The sequence below is a fragment of the Nicotiana tabacum genome, chromosome 3, assembly GCF_000715075.1.
Source record: "Nicotiana tabacum cultivar K326 chromosome 3, ASM71507v2, whole genome shotgun sequence".
NCBI classification, from domain to species: domain Eukaryota; kingdom Viridiplantae; phylum Streptophyta; class Magnoliopsida; order Solanales; family Solanaceae; genus Nicotiana; species Nicotiana tabacum.
Window position 1 is genome coordinate 93,298,265 of NC_134082.1, and position 17,797 is coordinate 93,316,061.

At 36.4% G+C, this 17,797-nt stretch overlaps 1 long non-coding RNA gene across 1 annotated transcript; it reads left to right on the forward strand.

Annotated features, from left to right (window-relative positions):
• The first annotated feature begins 1,701 nt into the window (after positions 1-1,701).
• Positions 1,702-4,799, forward strand: LOC107807371 (uncharacterized). Its single transcript, XR_012707659.1, has 2 exons — positions 1,702-2,719; positions 4,506-4,799. It is a non-coding gene; the product is annotated as an uncharacterized LOC107807371 (long non-coding RNA).
• The last annotated feature ends 12,998 nt before the right edge of the window (positions 4,800-17,797 follow it).

Here is a 17,797-nt window from a genome sequence, read left to right on the forward strand (position 1 = left end):
CTCTTATATAAAGGGGATCCTTGTCATTTTGTAAACATCTGTTGCTCCATACTAAATATACTAGAATGTGAACATTCTCTCTACTCTCTAACACATTCCCTCGGTTTCATTATCTTAGTTATTGCTCATATTTATTGTGTTCTATTTATTGTTCATTATTTATTGCTTATTATTGGCCATAAAGAGCCGCATTTGATCTATTTATAATTGTTATTCACCATCGACCGCCTTTGATAGCTCCTAGCCGAGCTTCAGACTCGACCTCGAGGCCCTCGAATAGGCAAGCTCGAGGCCTCGATTGATAGCGATTCGGTTTGATTAACACCTTGTTCTGAAGCTCTTATTTCGTTTCTAAGTCTTTCACATAGCATCAACTGCCTAAGTACTAGCATAAAAATACATCACGTAATTTTAGAACCACTAAATCAAATTTAATTGTTATTACTATTTTCACGGTAAATAGTATGTAATAACCATTACACTATTTTTCTTTATCTTTATTTTCACTTTTGGCATGTATATATTCATTATTTTCACTTTTGGTATGTATATATTTTTACCATCAGATGTGTATATTCATTTCCATTTATGTATATTCGCATTACTTCAAGTTTGTATATATTCTTTAGTTTAATTACCGTAGTTTACTTCATAGCATTTTTTGTTATTTTTCCTTATTAGCATAGCTTCTTATTTCCTTTAGTAGCTTCTTTTTAAGTTGTTAGCTTTTTTTTATTTTTTTATGTAAACAAGAAGCCTTTGGTTTTCTTAATTCCATGGTTCTTTTCAAAGATGGATGTTGTGTGAACCGGGTGGCTCTTCCCAACTATGGATAGCGTGACAACCTTCTTAAGGGATTGAGTTCATTTTATTTATGTTTTGGTGTAAATAGTAGTAATGAATAAAAGTGTCTCAAGCAGGATTCACTTGGTACTAACATATTCACCTTCGTCCTTATGGTTAGAAACAAGTTGATTGGCAAAGAATAGTTCTAGTTGTGACCTTTAGACTCTTGTGTTGACTAAAACAATCATCGAGTGGTTTCTTTGAGCCATTTGTGATGTTCAATCTTAGCTAGGATTGTTGTGGACTCTCAACTCTGTACTCTTTAATAATCCAACAGCTTGTGAGGTGAGGTATTGAATTGCAAGTCCAAGTTCTGTGCCAATAAGTCTAGAACTTGCCTTGAATGTTTGTCTAGGCGAAATTCTAAGTGTAGCTCGACTTGAGAAATGATTGTATGCTATCCTTAATCCAATTTTAAACTTGAAAGATTCCTTAGCCTACTAATATGATATCCATAGTGTTGACACCCAATTTTGTCCATCCTTATTCCATATTATTCTAATGAGCTACTATTTTATTTAAGAGTCGTAATAATATTTGTAGCATTTTTTATGTATTATTACAAGTACTATAAATTATTATTATTGTTATTATTATTATTATTATTATTATTGTTGTTGTTGTTGTTGTTGTTATTATTGTTATATGTTTTACTACATATTAGCGATTTTTAAAAAATATAAAGCATTTATAATTTTTTTCTTTAGCTTGTTCAAACATTAATATAAAATACTATTTTTTTCAACTTTATATCTTACCTTTTCATTAATTATCATTCCTAATTATTTTATTACTATGGCATTTTAATTAAGTAGTAGTTCAATTATCATCGTTAGACCTAACCCAAATAATCAATTAAGCCCAAAACCCAATTTCGTTGAAAATCCCGTCAACCTCGTCGCTGGCAAACCATCCAACGCCCCTCTCTTCAAATCTTTTGATTTGCTTCCTTAACTTACTTTTTTTTTTTTTTTCTTTTCTTCTTTTCCTTTTTCCTTCTGACTTCTTTCCTTAATTAATAGGTAACTGAATGGTAAGTGAGCTCGACTCGGAACCGAGATTTTACCTCCATTTTTAGTCCAAATCCTTGTCATGTATGAAGTTTTGTACATTCGGCTTTCTTTTTTGGGCATCCATTAGATTAATCTAGACAGATTTTGAGGTAAGTGCTTCATCTATTCTTTCTTTTCTCATATGAATCTGATTTTGATTTTAGAAGTTCAAATTACAGAATATTTCTTTTGATTTTCGGATTTGAAAAGAAGTTTTATTTTCGAATCTTACTGATTATATGGAACTAATTTTTCCCAAAACTTCAGTACCTTGGTTGTTAGCATTAATTACCAACGGCTCTTTTCAAAGAAAATTTCCTTGTAATGATACACAATTTTTTACTGATTTCTTTCCTTCCTAATTAACCTTGATTTTATTCAAAACTATAAATATTGGCATTCTTGGCACTGCACGGGGAGGTCGGATCATATTTACTTTCTTGTGATTACTAGTTTACTACCCTTTGATCAGCTTTCTTTGTTATTGTTTCTCTCTGCTGACTGGGAGTCAAGTTACAAATTTTGGCATCTCTGTGTTATTACAAGTTGTTCATCGCTCGCGCACTGCTGCCGGTTGATTATTGCTTGTCCTGAAAATCCGATTTTCTGGTCTTTTCTATATTGTTTTTGCACGTCATAACCGCTGTTTGCACTAGTTTATTATTGTCCGTGGCTGTTAGTTGTTGGTGCATATTGGTTTTGGGTGTTATTGTATTATGCTGCTCTGCAATAGCTGTTTCCTGTTGGAAGCCTTGTGTATTCTTGGACATGCTGAATGTCGTGCGAAATTCCATTTAAAGCTTGCCAAGCTTAAAAATCAGGTACGTCTCTTAAACCTCAGTATATGCTTAATTCTACTTGTTGGTTGCGACTGTTGTGCGCTAGAGAACCCGACTATAGGATTATCATCTATTTTGATTCGTACGATTTTGTTCAAATTATTTTGTCCACTAGAAACTATGACTTAAGGGTAGCCAAAAAAAGTAATAACTTTGTGTATGCGCACATCCTGCCTAGACTTTCGGCCCATATTGTGTTTCTGTATTTCACTCAGACGCCATATCGAAAGATCAATTTGATACTTCTTTAAATGAAAAATCTTATGTCTAATAGATACTCTGATTACCAGAATATGTTCGCGCATTGACCACATAGATACTATGTCATTAGGATTTAATTCATCCAGATAACCCATCCTATAGGACAAAGCATTAAGATAACTTGCTAAATAATGCATAAAATTTGTCCTTTATTTAGTTTGATTAATTAATAATCCATGTCCTTCCTATTTTTCTGTTTGGACTGTTAGTGAATTTGAGTTTATATAAAGAGCATATATTTGGGAGTAGTTAAATCATTAACAACTGCTAAAAATTTATTCTTGTGTTAAAATCTACTCTGTTCTATGTCTCGGTGTTTCTTGTGGGTTTGAAGTTGCAAATGTCCTGAATCCGCCATTGGGGAGCATGCTATTAAGATGTAATGCGTTTCCATGATAAAATTAGTCTCCAAACGTGTTGCATAGATGTTCTTTGTGTGTTCTAGTTTAGTTTTGAGATTGCAGGAGCCTAATTTTAGTTTTAGGCCAAAATTGGAGGCGCATGGAATTTGAGGAAGGTTCAAGAATGTATGTTCGTACCCTTTCATGTCTTGAGGTCCATTCTAGTTTATTTAATCTATTGTGGCCCTGTAATAACTTTATAAAAAATGCTCTGTAATAGTGAAGGGGCTACTATGGATGAGAACTTGCTCGTCACTTGTTTGTTAAGCGACGTGAGAATTTTTTTGCATTTCAAGATCGTAATTGATAAAATAAAAAAGCATTTTGACCACCACTAACATGTGATTTAGCTTAATCAGATTTTTGCCTTGCGTACTTCTATTTATTTCCCTAATAATTTCGAGTATATCATAGGCTCTTAAAAATATGTTCAACCTCCTAAATATAGTGCTATATCAGCCACGTTCCTTTTCAAATTTTATCCTTTCTCTACTAATAATGTTTTGCTCAAACGTTTGGCCTTTTGTCTATTCCAAAAGGCACACTTCCCTATCATCTTTCGATTTACTTCAAATGAAAGAATCCAGTCATGCTACCGTATAATATGCAGCTTTCTTACCGGTATCTATATATAAATATAAAGCTGAGAATGAAAAAGATGATGTGACACTCCCTATGATCATCAATAGTATTTATCTATTTTTTCCTTTTTCCTGCAATTTCTTCTTCATTCTGCTATAGAACAAAAAAAATTGGTTCGGAAAAAGACAAATGGGTTTTGCTTTTGAAGGGCCACGTTAGTAACGTAAAACGCTAATCTGGAAGGTTGCATTTGTAACGTAAAATGCTGACGGTTATGCTTCTGAAAAGTCAAACTCAAATTAATTGTATTTAATTTAGGCTTCCAAATATAATGGCCAAGTCTTTCACCTTCTTTCTTCTTTCTCCAATATCTACCTATGGAAAGTGCATCAATTCTAAACACACTGCAGTACACGTATGGCTCCTTATTCTGTCTTGCAATATCGCTTTTCTTCATTTTGTGAAATTATTACCAATGATATGATTGCTTGACTTAAAGTATTGCTATTCTTCTATGTATGTAGTTGTAGTTTTGCAGAAAAAACGAGAGATGTGCCCGCTGCCCACCACCACAAGTAAAATCTTGCAGATGCCGCCTCAAGTTTTCCATTCTCATGACTATCTTGACGTCTGTAAATAGATGCGATCATATACACATATCATTCCACTTGAGAATTCAAGTATTGAAGGAAAAAGTAATAGAAACAAGAGTGTGCAGCTTCATTGTTCATCTTCAATCTGTTTTATGGGAATTTTTGACATAAGATCAATACGTCAGACAACCACATGATAAATAATATCCCTCTTTCCTTTTTTAACTCTTAGTTTTTTCGTTTAGTTTCTTCCTGACTAAAAGAAGGTGTGACAACTATTTTAATTTCTTGATCTGAAACTCTTTATCTTCCTCAATTTCTGCTACGTTATAATATATAATTAACTAAAGGTGTTATTTGAAGAAAATTCCGTTCTAAAGGACTAAATAAGTTATCCAGAATGACAATTGTCCGCCTCATTCTGTAGGAAAAATGATAAAAAAGAATTCACAGAAGTTGAAGAAAAAAATTGTGAAGTTAGTGGTATATACGGAGATATAAAACTCTCTTGGCAATTGGATTCAAAAAGAGATCTCTCCAACTCTCTTTCTCCTTTATTTATTTATTTATAATTAATTTTTAACTCTATCTCTCTCTCCCCCTTATTTTGCCGTTTCTTGGATAAGAGATAAAAATTGGAAGTTTAATCCTTTGACCATTTTTATATTCGCTTCTTTCACAAAAGCTCACTTTTAGTTTTCTCATCTAGCTCGGGTGTTGTATCAAGAGTTTAAGATATTTCAAGAGCCTAATATACTTCTTAATTATTTCGGAGGTGAACATGAGCCCTTACTTACCTCATGTGTTACTTGTTTAAGTCTCGATGTGGTCCCTTTTACGTGACGCTATTAATAATAGAAATAGAAACTCGGCGTTTTATTTAAGTATAGAACCAACTCTTTAGATAGTGTCCAACGCCTCCGGGACTATAAGAATGGGACGGGTAGGCTTACTAAGGTACGATTTAGAATCAACTAGTGCGCATTAGGTAACAACTTAAACATAGTAATGAGGGTAGCGGACATGATACATAAATTGCCCGAATAGCCTTTGCACTTTTGGCAATAAAAGTCTTAGCAGACTTTGTACGGGAGTTGATCCATCAGGCTTAAAAATTTAGGTCCCCCTTTAATGTAATTAAGTAGGCTTTTATAATTTACAATTCTTACATTTTTATCATGACTAATTTTAATTAATTGCTTTTAATTGATGTATATACTTGACCATTTAGGATTAATTCACAACTTAGTAACCTACATCTTAGTTTCATTCAATAATTCCACATAGTCAAAAATTCGGTCGGGAACTACATTTGTGGCTCGAATAGTGCCTAACCCCTTCTCTTTGAGGTAATCTGAACCCTTACCTGTCTTTAGTAGCGAAGACTAATTAAATCACAGTTGCAAAGAGGTGCCCTAATGCACCTTAAAATCGTTAGGTGACCACTCTTCTCTTTTAATAAACCCTTTAAAAGAGTTGGCACATGTCAAAACCCGCTTTTCGCGAGAAAATGGGGTGCGACACCTAGTCAACCCCTTTGAGCCGAAGCCCTTTTTCTTTTAATAACCACGTTACAAGCCTTTATCCGTTCAATGATGACCCTCCCATGACACCCGATCTTTCCTTGGTATTCTTGATAGACAAGTGGCAAAAGCATAAGTTTGGGGGAGAGACGAGGAATGTGAAAGTGTCAAAAGGTATAAAAAACAAAACGAAATGAAGAAAAAAAAAAGCCAAAAAGAAATCTGTCAAAAAGAAAGTGAATAAGAGAGAAAAGTGAAGGGATTCAAAGAAAGCAATGATGAAAAGCTTGGAATGATTAGAAAAGGAGAAAAATGATTGTCATGAGCAAAAAAGAGTGACAGTGTGTGTCTCTAGTTCCCCTACGAAAGAAGAAAAATACTCAAAGAGTCAATAAAGTATGAGCCGAAATGAGAAAATGGAGTTCTTAAAGAAAGATGAAACCATCATGTGCCGATAAGTCATACCTTGATCTAAAAGCCTCCATTACATTCCCGCAAAAGCCCTATATGATATCGAGTTGAGTGAGCTTACATTAGTGGCGACTTACATAAGGGGCAAGCTTATGGTACTTAGAGCTAGCTGGACTTGTGCCATTCTTTTGAGAGATATGAGCGTACTTCTTCACAATCCTTGTTTTCAGTGTTACAATCTAAAGTGAGATTTGTTTATGGAGAGTAGAGAAGGAGAAGTTTGGGTTTCACAATGACCTACGTATTAGAGCGAGCTTCCTTGGTGAATTAAGTTAACTCTTGATGCTCTAGTGTCACATTAGAGTTATGGTACTCAAAGAGTGAAAGAATGGTGTTGTTTATAATTCATTTGTGTTGAGGGTAATTGTTAGTCCCAATTGATGCATGATTGATTCACATTAGGGTGGCTGAAATATCCTTCTGTTTTAGGGGAGGTGGGGATTACCTTATTGGCTTGAGGACAAGCAAACGCTTAAGTTTGAGGGAGTTTATAAGTAGAAATTTTAACCGATTATTTGCTCTCTTTTACTTGCGTTTTAGGCCAAAAATGCGTAAATGTATTCCCGAAAACTAATGTAATATGCTTGCTTGCAGGAATTGTTAAAATGAGCCAAATGAGTCATAATCAACTCATAATGGAGTCAAAACTTGAACAAAAATCAAGACTGGGCCAAGAGATCTGAAACGCAGACCGCACAAATATTCTGCAACTGCGAAAGCCACAATGCGTCCGTGATCAGAAATACGCGGTCAGCGTCAGAATTACGCGGCTGCAGAAGTATAATACGTGGCCACAATTGAAATTATGCGGTCCACGGAAACTCATCTCAACACAGATCCAGATTTGAAGAATGCAGACTGGGGTCAGAATTACGCGATCGCGAAAGCAAGAATGCGGCCGCTCTCAGAATTACGCAGCCGCACAACCTCTGCTGGGGTATTTTTATACGGAAATTTCAGCTTAATATAAATAGATCTTTTTGACATTTTTAGGGTATGTTATGTATTAGCATAGCATGTGAGATGGCTGGATATTCCGTTTTAGGCAATTTTGTACTAGAATTATCTTTCAACATTAGATTTTCATCTTTTAATCTAGTATTATGAGTTTTATCTTCATTTCCTCTTTAATTTCTCTTATTTCCATGAATAGGTAAACCCATTAGCTAGGGTTGTCACCCAACCCTAGTGTGGCATGTAATGGGTCTTCTATTTTAGGGCTTGCTTGTTTATGTGTTAGTGATATTTAGCTTGATTCATGCTTTAATTTTAGAATTAGTGGTTGCAAACACTGATTTGTGCCTTTATGACTTAGACTCTTTTTGAGAAAGAGGGGCTAAGTCTAGGAAAATCAGTCTAATAGGGAATTGGGGTGAACTCAAGAAATTGATAACCCCAATTAAAGGGTTAAACCTCGAATAGTAATACCTGACTTGAGCTAATATCACTTGAATTACATGAATACTCATTTGGACTTGAGAAAGCCAAATTGGGTAAAATCACTCAAGCTACCGAGAGGTGTAGAGTGAGTACCCAGGTGTGATAGCTATATTACAATCCCAAGTAATTAAGAACTTTTCCTAAATTTTACTATCCGTTAGATATCCACCTAGGTAGAAGTCACGACCCTAGTCTCTTTATACATTTGAAAACCAACAACAAAAATATTATCCTTAGATTTAATTATTGCAATCTTTAGAGTAAAGTTAGAAGTAGAAATCAAACCAACATTTGTGGAAGTTTAATTAGACTCAAAACTCGCATCTAGCTTAGATATAAACCTAAATCCAATTATTAACTCCCTGTGAATTCAAACCCGACCTAGTTGGGTTAAAACTGCATCGACTACCCTCTCTACTCAATAGTAGTGTAGGCTTGGACCCAATTAGCGGTACGTGCAAGGGTTGACGACCACCGTAATTTGAGCTAATTGGAGGCATTCAATTATTATGGCGTGTTATATGTAGATGGATCACAGAAGAGTTATGGTGGTTTAGACCACAACTTGAGGTTTTGTTTTTTCTACGGTTATGGGAATTCAGTCGCGTGATGCAATGGTTCTCCTGAAATGAGTTGGGTGAAAAGTTTCTATATGATGAAGTGTTTATTCTTTTAGTGATTCAAGAGTTATGATGAAATTCTTATACTCTCGTGTAGTGGCATGTTAGATGCAATGGGCGGCATGGGAATTGGATGTTGAGCAAAGTTTTTGTTCGGTGATGACAAGAATGTCACGAGCTCGGATGAGTAGTAAAGAATTCAGATGTATAGGGTAGGCTGGTATTTTTCTTTAGCGTCACCTGAAAACGGCGTCCGGTGTAAGAGGCTTTATGTACTAATTTGCGGGTTATCGATTTTCTTTACAACACTAGTATGGTCAGTGGTATGGATATGCAGACTTTGGTACCTGGTGTAGAAGGTCATTGGGGAGTATCCCACTGGATGATTGTATAAATGCGACATGCAGTCACTTCATTGATTAAAGATTGAAACCAAGTATGGAGAATATGGTACTATCGCTAATGTGAGAGTTTAGGTCTGGAAGACGCTCCATTCATTTGGTTGTGAATGGTGGATGTTCGTTCCGGATTGGACGACTACTCTTATGTGTCATGAATAGAATTGTCGTAGATCCTTGGGAGGTTACTAGCCTAGTACGATCAGAATCATCTTGAGGTCCGTGGATGGATCTAAATGTGAACGTGTGCTCTATACCAGGCCGGTTATGTTCGTTCAGCATAGCGTTTCTTATGGAGAAGTCTTCGAGCATCCAATGTTATTCCCGTCGTTAGCTATTCCATGTAATACTCTATTGTGCATGTGGATTGTGAGATGGCTTGATTATTCTCACATGTGTTGTGGTCCCGTATAGCTTGCGCTTTTATATAAGCAGGATGGCTCTCAAGATGCAGTCAGTTATTGCACCTTAGTCGGGCTTGAGTTTGTAGCGTATGGCGCTATCTGTTTCCTTAGGGATGGTATTATACACTTGGTGTTCTTGTCATCGACATTCGAGAATTTTGTAGGTATGAGAATTCTAGCTCAGTAGGTATTTCCTTATAGATTATTATGTGTGGATCGGGTGGCACGCCGCTAGGGGTATATTGTTTGGATCAGGTGGCACCCCGCCACAGGTAGGTTGTTTGGATGGGGTGGCACACGCCATGGGTATCATGGTTGGATCGGGTTGTACGCTGCAACGATATCATGTGTGGATTGGGTTACACGCCGCAATAGTGCGATGTTGACTACAGTTCCCTATATCTAATCTTGTGTGTTTTGTTTCTCATTTTTTGAGGAAGGTTTATAAAATCTTTTCGGTTGTTTAGTTAGTTACGTAAGTTGAGTAGTTCTTTTCAGAGTTCGTTTTCTTTATGTATCACATGCGAGTTTGTAGCTTGTTGACACATTGTGGCATCATATGAGACATTTGGAAGTGTTTGAGATGGATAATTGCCTGAACGGCTAGTACTGGGCGAGACGAGGTTATTGGACCTAGGATCAGTGCGGTCGGAGTTAGGAAGGGTATATTAAAGAGCATATATCATTATTTATTTCAGAATGAGGTAATGGTTCTTGTCAGGCAGAGAGACTCCATGATTTGTGATTCGGCAAATGGTTATGAGTTTCTACACATCTCTTCCGTTATGTCAGTATTGCGAGAGTTGGAACAAGGCTTATATATGTTATGAGGTATGCTACGGGCTTCGGGTCAGTGGAAACTTCAGTTGTTGTGCTTGGGGGAGACTACCTTGGGCAAATGAGTTATATGGTACGTGGTGTGAATTCAGCGGAGGAGCATGGTCATATTGGGTTCAGTGTCTGGCGATTGATACGGTGTTCATGTGTTAGAATCTAGTATCGTAGAGAATTCCGGATGTTGGAATTTGGTTCTAAATCTTGTTAGCTAAGGTAACAGCAAGGATCTTAAGTTTGGCTCAAGCTAACATACTCAACTAGGTTGTGGCAACATGAGCAGGTACACGAGGTGTTAAACATTGATTTTGGGCAACTCCGGAGCATTTCTTAGCACGTTCGAGGACGAACGCATGTTTAAGTTGGGGAGAATGTAACGACTCGACCGATCATTTTGAGCTCCAGTGCGTCGTTCGCAGTTTGAGGCCGTGAGTAGATTCACTTCAGGTATTATGACATGTACGTATGGTTGGAATTAAATTTTGGGAATTCGGGAGTTTTTTTGAAAAAAAAAATTAATTTCGGAATCCTTAAGTTGGAAGAATTGACTGAGGTCTGACTTTTGAGTAAACGACCACGGAATTGGGATTTGAAGGTTCCAATAGGTTTGTATGTTGATTCCGGACTTGGGCATATGTTTGGATTGAGCATCGGATCACCCGAGAGAATTTCGGTGGTTATTTTGGAAAGTTGGCATTTTGGAAGTTCTAGAATTTCATAAGCTTGGTTTGAAGTGGATATTTATTCTATCGATGTCCGTTTAGAGTTCCAAGCCTTGTAATAGGTTTGTATCGTTTGTGACTTGTATGCAAGTTTGGCATAATTCTGGAATGTTTGGATACGATTCGGACGGGTTCGTCAAAGTTTGAAAGCTTGAAAGGTTAAAGAAGGATTTCGATCGTCGATTCGTAGTTTTGTTGTTATTTGGCACGATTCGAGGCCTCGACTAAGTTTGTAATTTGTTTTGGGATGCGTTGGTATAATTGGTTAAGGTCCCGAGGGCCTCGGGTGGATTTCAGATGGTAAATGGATCGAGTTTGGGCTTGGAGGAATGCTGAAGCTGCTATTATCTTGTATAACTGCACCTGTGAGGTTTTGGCCGCAGGTGTGGCTTCGTAGAATTTCCAAGAGGGTCGCAGAAGCGGTTCTGGGAAAGCTAGGCAGTACCACAGGTGCGAGACTATTTCTGCATCTACGATGGCACAGATGCCGTGTCCTTGAGCGTTGAAGCGGAATGACTGGGGAAGGCTGGGACCGCAGATGCGCTTGAATTCCATAGAAGCGGGATCGCACCTGCGCACGAGGAGTCGTAGAAGCAAAGGTGCAAAAGTGCAACTAGGGACATAGACTCGGTGCTTGAGGGCCTGAAGTAGGACCGCAAAAGCGGTATTTTGGCCGCACCTGCGATACCGCAGAAGCAATCAAGTGACCGCAAGTGCGAGATGTCGTTGAGCAATGAGGTTTCTATAAAAATGGGATTTGACTCATTTTCTTCCATTTTTATTTGGTTGGGGCGATTTTTGGAGAGCTTTAATGGGAGATATTCATCAAGCAACACAAGGTAAGAAATTCCCACATATTACAAGTTAAATACATGGTTTATATTTGGGTTTAAACGTGGAAATTAGTAAGAATTTGATATTTTGGTAGAAAACCTATAATTTGATATTTTTGGATTTTGACCATGAAATTGGACATGGAATTGAAAATAACTTTCTTATTTGAGTTCGTGGTGCCATGAGTAATGATTATCTTCGAAAATTTTCGGAATCTGGGCAGGTAGGCCAGTGGATTGATTTTATAGACTTCTCGAGCGGAGTTGGAAGATATAATAAATTTATTTATTATGAGTATTAGAGTTTATATTTATGGATTTGCACATTTATTGACTAGTTTTGGAGCGACGGGCATCGATGTGGGGTGTTAGAGTTGCGCTGGTCAGCGAGGTAAGTCTCTTGTCTAACCCTGTGAGGGGAAAACTACCCCTATGTGATATTTATTGTTATGTGCAATGGGTTGTGGGTGCTACTTATACAGAGGTGACAAGAGTCTGTACGTAGTTAAAACATGTTTATGTCCGGGTTAACTTAGGATCTTATCATGTAATATTTGAATTAGTTGAACTCATTTTGCTGGCTTAGCCAATTGAAGTTATAACTGAATTTGTTTTAGAAATAAATGTATGAATAATAGACCGAGCCTTATCACTTTGAGTTGTGGGCGAGTTATTTGAGAAACGGTAAAGATTATTATCATATTGTGCTCATGTATTAAATTGTAAGCACGTGTCTCGTAATTCAGTAACTTCCTCCCTTTTCTTGTGGAGTGGGCCGAATGCCTCGATAGTATATAGATGTGTCTATGGATCGTGTCGCACGTCCCTCCGTAGTGTATACGTTATTTTAGATCAGGCTGAATGGCCTCGGCTGAATCGTACGTTATATCTCTAGTAGTCTGGATATTCACGAGCTAATCTTCCCACTGAAGACCGACACTTTATGTCATTCCTTATTTATTTGATATTGACACTTAGTATTTTCTGAGATATTAAGGTAGAACGCAAGATCGAGAAATTTATGCTTTAAAAGAAATAATTGGAACATTATGAAATTACACATTTACTCTACTATTGTTGTGCAATTCATATCTGTTATGAATTATCATTTATTTTGTTTGGACCTCTAGTAAGTGTTGATGTAGACCCCTCGTCACTACTTCTCTGGGGTTAGGCTAGATACTTACTGGGTACGTGTTGATTTACGTACTCATGTTGCACTTCTACCCTAAATGTGCAGGATCTGACTGGTCATTTGGTGATCATCTTGGCACGTTGGCGCACCTACTGAGGAGACTTATGTGAGCTGCATTCCAGGCTATGCACCGCAGTCCATCGAGTCTCCAATGTATTATTTATTTTGTTCTGTCTTTTTACATTCGGGACAAACGTTGTATTATTATTGTACTCCTTAGAAACTTGCCCATGCACTTGACACACTGGGTTTTGGGAGTTCCTATTGGTTGTTTGTTATCATATATCACGTAATTATCATCATTTACCCCATAAATTCTGTTTTATATGGTTTAATTATTGGCAATTAGTAATTTCAAAGTAATAAAATGGGTAATCTAATCGATAAATCAACGTAGGCTTACCTGATGGCAGAGTTGGGCACCATCACGATCTCTAGTGGATTTTTGGTTGTGACAGTATGGTAGTGCATGAAGCATTTCAAGTAGCTGCAATGATTGAAAAGTTGCCTCCGTCGTGGAGAGATTTCAAAAACTATCTAAAGCACAAACGCAAGGAAATAAAGTTGGAGGATCTTGTGATTTGTCTCAAGATTGAGGAAGATAACAAAATAGCCGAGAAGAGGTCTCGTGGAAATTCAATGATTATGGGAGCTAATATTGTTAAGAAGATTGCTCCAAAAAGTAAGAAGATGAAGAGGTCTTCTGGACAGACTAAGGAGAAGAACAAGAAAAAATTTAAGGATAACTGCTACAATTGTGGAAAAGCTGGTCACAAAGCCCTTGATTGTCGTCTCCCGAGAAAGGACAAGAAAAAGGGATAGTTTAACATAGTGGAGAAGAATGATTACATTGATTATCTATGTGTAATGCTTTCGGAATGCAACTTAGTTGGAAAATTGAAGGAGTGTGGATTGACTCTAGAGCCACTCGACATGTTTGTGCTGTCAAAAAAGCATTTGTAACTTACTCTACTGTTGGTCTCGAAGAAGAACTTTCCATGGGAAATATTGCAATAGCCAAGATTGAGAGTTATGGGAAGATATTTCTGAAGATAACTTTCGGCAAGGTGTTAACGGTCAACAACGTTCTTCATGTTCCTATTATTAGGAAAAATTTAGTTTCAACTTATTTACTTGTTAAGAATGGATTCAACTGTGTATTTGTATCTGAAAAGGTTGTTGTAAGCAAGAAAGATATGTACGTTGGAAAGGGTTAACTCACAGAGGGCCTTTTTCACACTCAATGTAATGGTTATCGATAGTTAATAAAATTTTAGCTTTTTGTTATTTATTGTATTCAAATGATATGGCATATTTGTTTAGGACGTGTCAATTACAAAACCTAGCGGAAGTTAATTAATTTAGAAGTATTTCCTAAATTCGAGTGTAACAAATCAAAATGTTAAATATTTATTGAATCTAAGTTTGTAAAACATCCTTATAAGTCTGTTGAAAAGAATTTGAATTTTTTAGACTTAATTCATACTGATATTTGTGATATGAAGTCAACACCATCTCATGATGGAAAAAAGTATTTTATAATTTTTATTGACTATTGTACTCGATATTGTTATGTTTATAGCTTAGTAATAAGAATGAAACAATTGAAGCATTTAAGAAATATAAGAATGACGTCGAGAATCAACTGAATAAAAAGATTAAAATGATTAGAAGTGATAGGGGTGAAGAATATGAATCTCCCTTTGAAGAAAAATGTTCGGGTATGGAATTATCCATCTAACTACTGCCCCCTAGACACCTCAATCCAATGGAATTGCGGAAAGGAAAAATCAAACATTAAAGGAAATGATGAATTCATTATTAATAAGTTCCGGATTAACATAATGTTTGTGGAGGGAAGCTATCCTTACAGCTAACTAAATACTCAATAGAGTATCCCACAACAAAACGCAATCTATTCTATATGAAAAATGGAAAGGAATAAAACCCAACTTGAAATATTTCAAAGTGTGAGGGTGTTTAGAAAAGCTACAAGTACCTTTACCCAAAAGCGTAAAAATTAGACCAAAAACTGTGGATTATGTTTTCATTGGATATTCTACAAACAGTAAAGCATGTTGGTTTTTGGTTCATAAATCTGATAATCCCAAAATTTATGTTAATACGGTAATCATATAATGTTGAATTCTTTAAAAATATCTATATGTATAAAACTGAATGCGAGTCGTCAAGTGAAAGAACTAAACGACCATGGGAAGAACCAAAGGTAAATACTCCAAGTGAAGAGGATCCAAGGCGTAGCAAACGTCAAATAACATCTACTTCCTTTGGACCAGATTTTGTGACATTCTTGCTTGAAAATAAGGCTTAAACTTTCCGAGAAACTGTGTAATCTTCTAATTCAGCATTTTGGAAAGAGGCAGTCAATAGCGAGATTCAATCAATTTTGGATAATCATACATGGGAATGTGTTGATCTTCCTACAAGAAATAAGCCTTTAGGTTCGAAATGGATCTTTAAGAGGAAAATGAAAGTTGATGGTATTATTGATAAATATAAGGCAAGACTTGTTGTCAAAGGTTATAGAAAAAAGAAGGGACTAGATTACTTTGACACTTACTCTCCAGTAACAAGAATAACATCTATTAGGGTGTTAGTGGCACTTACGACCGTGTATGGTCTTGAAATACATCAAATGGATGTTAAAACAACTTTCTTAAATGGAGAGTTGGAGGAAGAAACTTATATGGAACAACCTGAGGGTTTTGTGGTTTTTGGTAAAGAAACAAAAGTGTGAAAACTTGTTAAGTCGCTTTATGAACTTAAACAAGCACCTAAACCCTGGCATGCTAAATTTGACCAACAATATTGGCAAATGGTTTTAAAATCAAAGTGTGTGATAAATGTGTTTACATTAAAAACACTCCAGGTCATGAAGTCATTATTTGTTTATATGTTGATGAAATGTTGATAACGAGCAAAGATATGGCAGATATAAATGCTACTAAACGCATGCTAGCTAGCAAATTCGACATGAAAGACATAGGAGTTGCTGATGTAATTTTAGGAATCAGAATTTACAAGACTCTGGTCTAGCATTATCACAGTCTCAATACATTGAAAAAGTACTTGACAAGTTCAAGTATTTGAATTTCAAGATTGCCAAGACTCCAATTGACGTGAGTTATGCACTACCAAAGAATGAAGGTGAAATTGACTCACAATTGGACTATGCAAGAGTATTGAGAAGTTTGATATATATCATGAATTTTACGCAACTAGATATAGCATGTGCTATTAGCATATTGAGTCGGTTTACAAGTAATCCCAATCAAATACATTGGATGGTAATGAAACGAGTTTTGGGGTATATGCAACATACTCAAGACTATGCTCTGCATTATAACAAATATCCCTCCATGATTGAGGGATATAGTAATGCAAATTGGATCACCAGATCATCTAAAGTTAAATCAATAAATCGATATGTTTTCACAATTGGGGGTGGAGCAGTGTCTTGGAAATCATCCAAAAAAACGTGCATCACCCGTTCTACAATGGAATATGAATTCATAGCTTTGGACAAGGTTGGTGAAGAAGATGAATGACTCTGGAATTTCTTGAAAGATATTCCATTTTGGCCCAAACTTTTGGCAGCTATATGTATATATTGTGGTAGTCAAGCGGCAATCGGTAGGGCAGGGAAATCTCGTCACATACGATGGAGACACAATACAGTTAGACAACTGCTCTCTAGTGGTGTTATCATGAATGACTACATGAAGTCAATAGATAATGTGCCAGATCCTCTTACAAGATTCCTATCTAGAGAGGCTGATGAAAGATCATCGAAGGGAATGGGGTTAAGGCTGATGACAAGTCATCATGGCGGTAACTCTAATAAGCAGACTGGAGATCCCAAGAGCTAGGTTCAAAGAGATCAAACAAAGTTATGAATGATGGTTCAACATTGTCAAATAACTCAATCCATTCTCGTGATGAAGACAATGTTCAGAAATCAGGGTAAAGCATTAAGGCATTTTGATGAGACAATAAAGGCCAATTCTCTAAGCACTCATGAAACCAACCGGTGTTCATGGATTAATCAAACACAACCGTGAGAACCATAGATAGTTAAGAGTTGATTGTGTGACTTATGTTGTCTAGGTATACAAAAAATCTCGACGGTTCAAAGATATCAAATCTACCGATTGACCGAGTATATCCGATATAAGTTCACTATGGAAAGTTCAAAGGCAAACCCACTTATCCAGATGCAATTAATCCTTGCATATAAATCACACACTCGTTCATGCATTTCTTTGTCTTATAGCCATTTCCCATTCATGTAGGGGATTGTTGGAATTAAAAGATTGGTGAATGGGAAATGGAGGGAATAAATGTAAAGGGAAAGTGAGCTCCCTTATGCTCTGAAAAAAGAAATTGTCCCTCATTGGTGGTGGAAATTAAAGGGAATGTGCTTATATTGAGAACTCACTTCCCTTGGTGTTAAATGGGTTAGAAATAAAGTAAGCCTCGCATCGTCGGCGTCGCTCGCTCGGCTCAGTTTCAGCTTCGGCTTCACATTCTAATTTGGTCAAAGATCGATTGATTGATTAATTTTGTTTGTCCAAAATTTATTTTAATTATTTAATTAATTAACAAAAAGTCAACCCGGAATAACCCATTGATATTTTATACTTCAATGCCACACAAGAGGGGGCTGATTTGTGTGGTGTCCAATTTTCGCGTGCACATATTATAAAAGGACTTGATTCTTCTATGTATTCCTTAACCTACTATTAGCCTATTTTTATTGGGA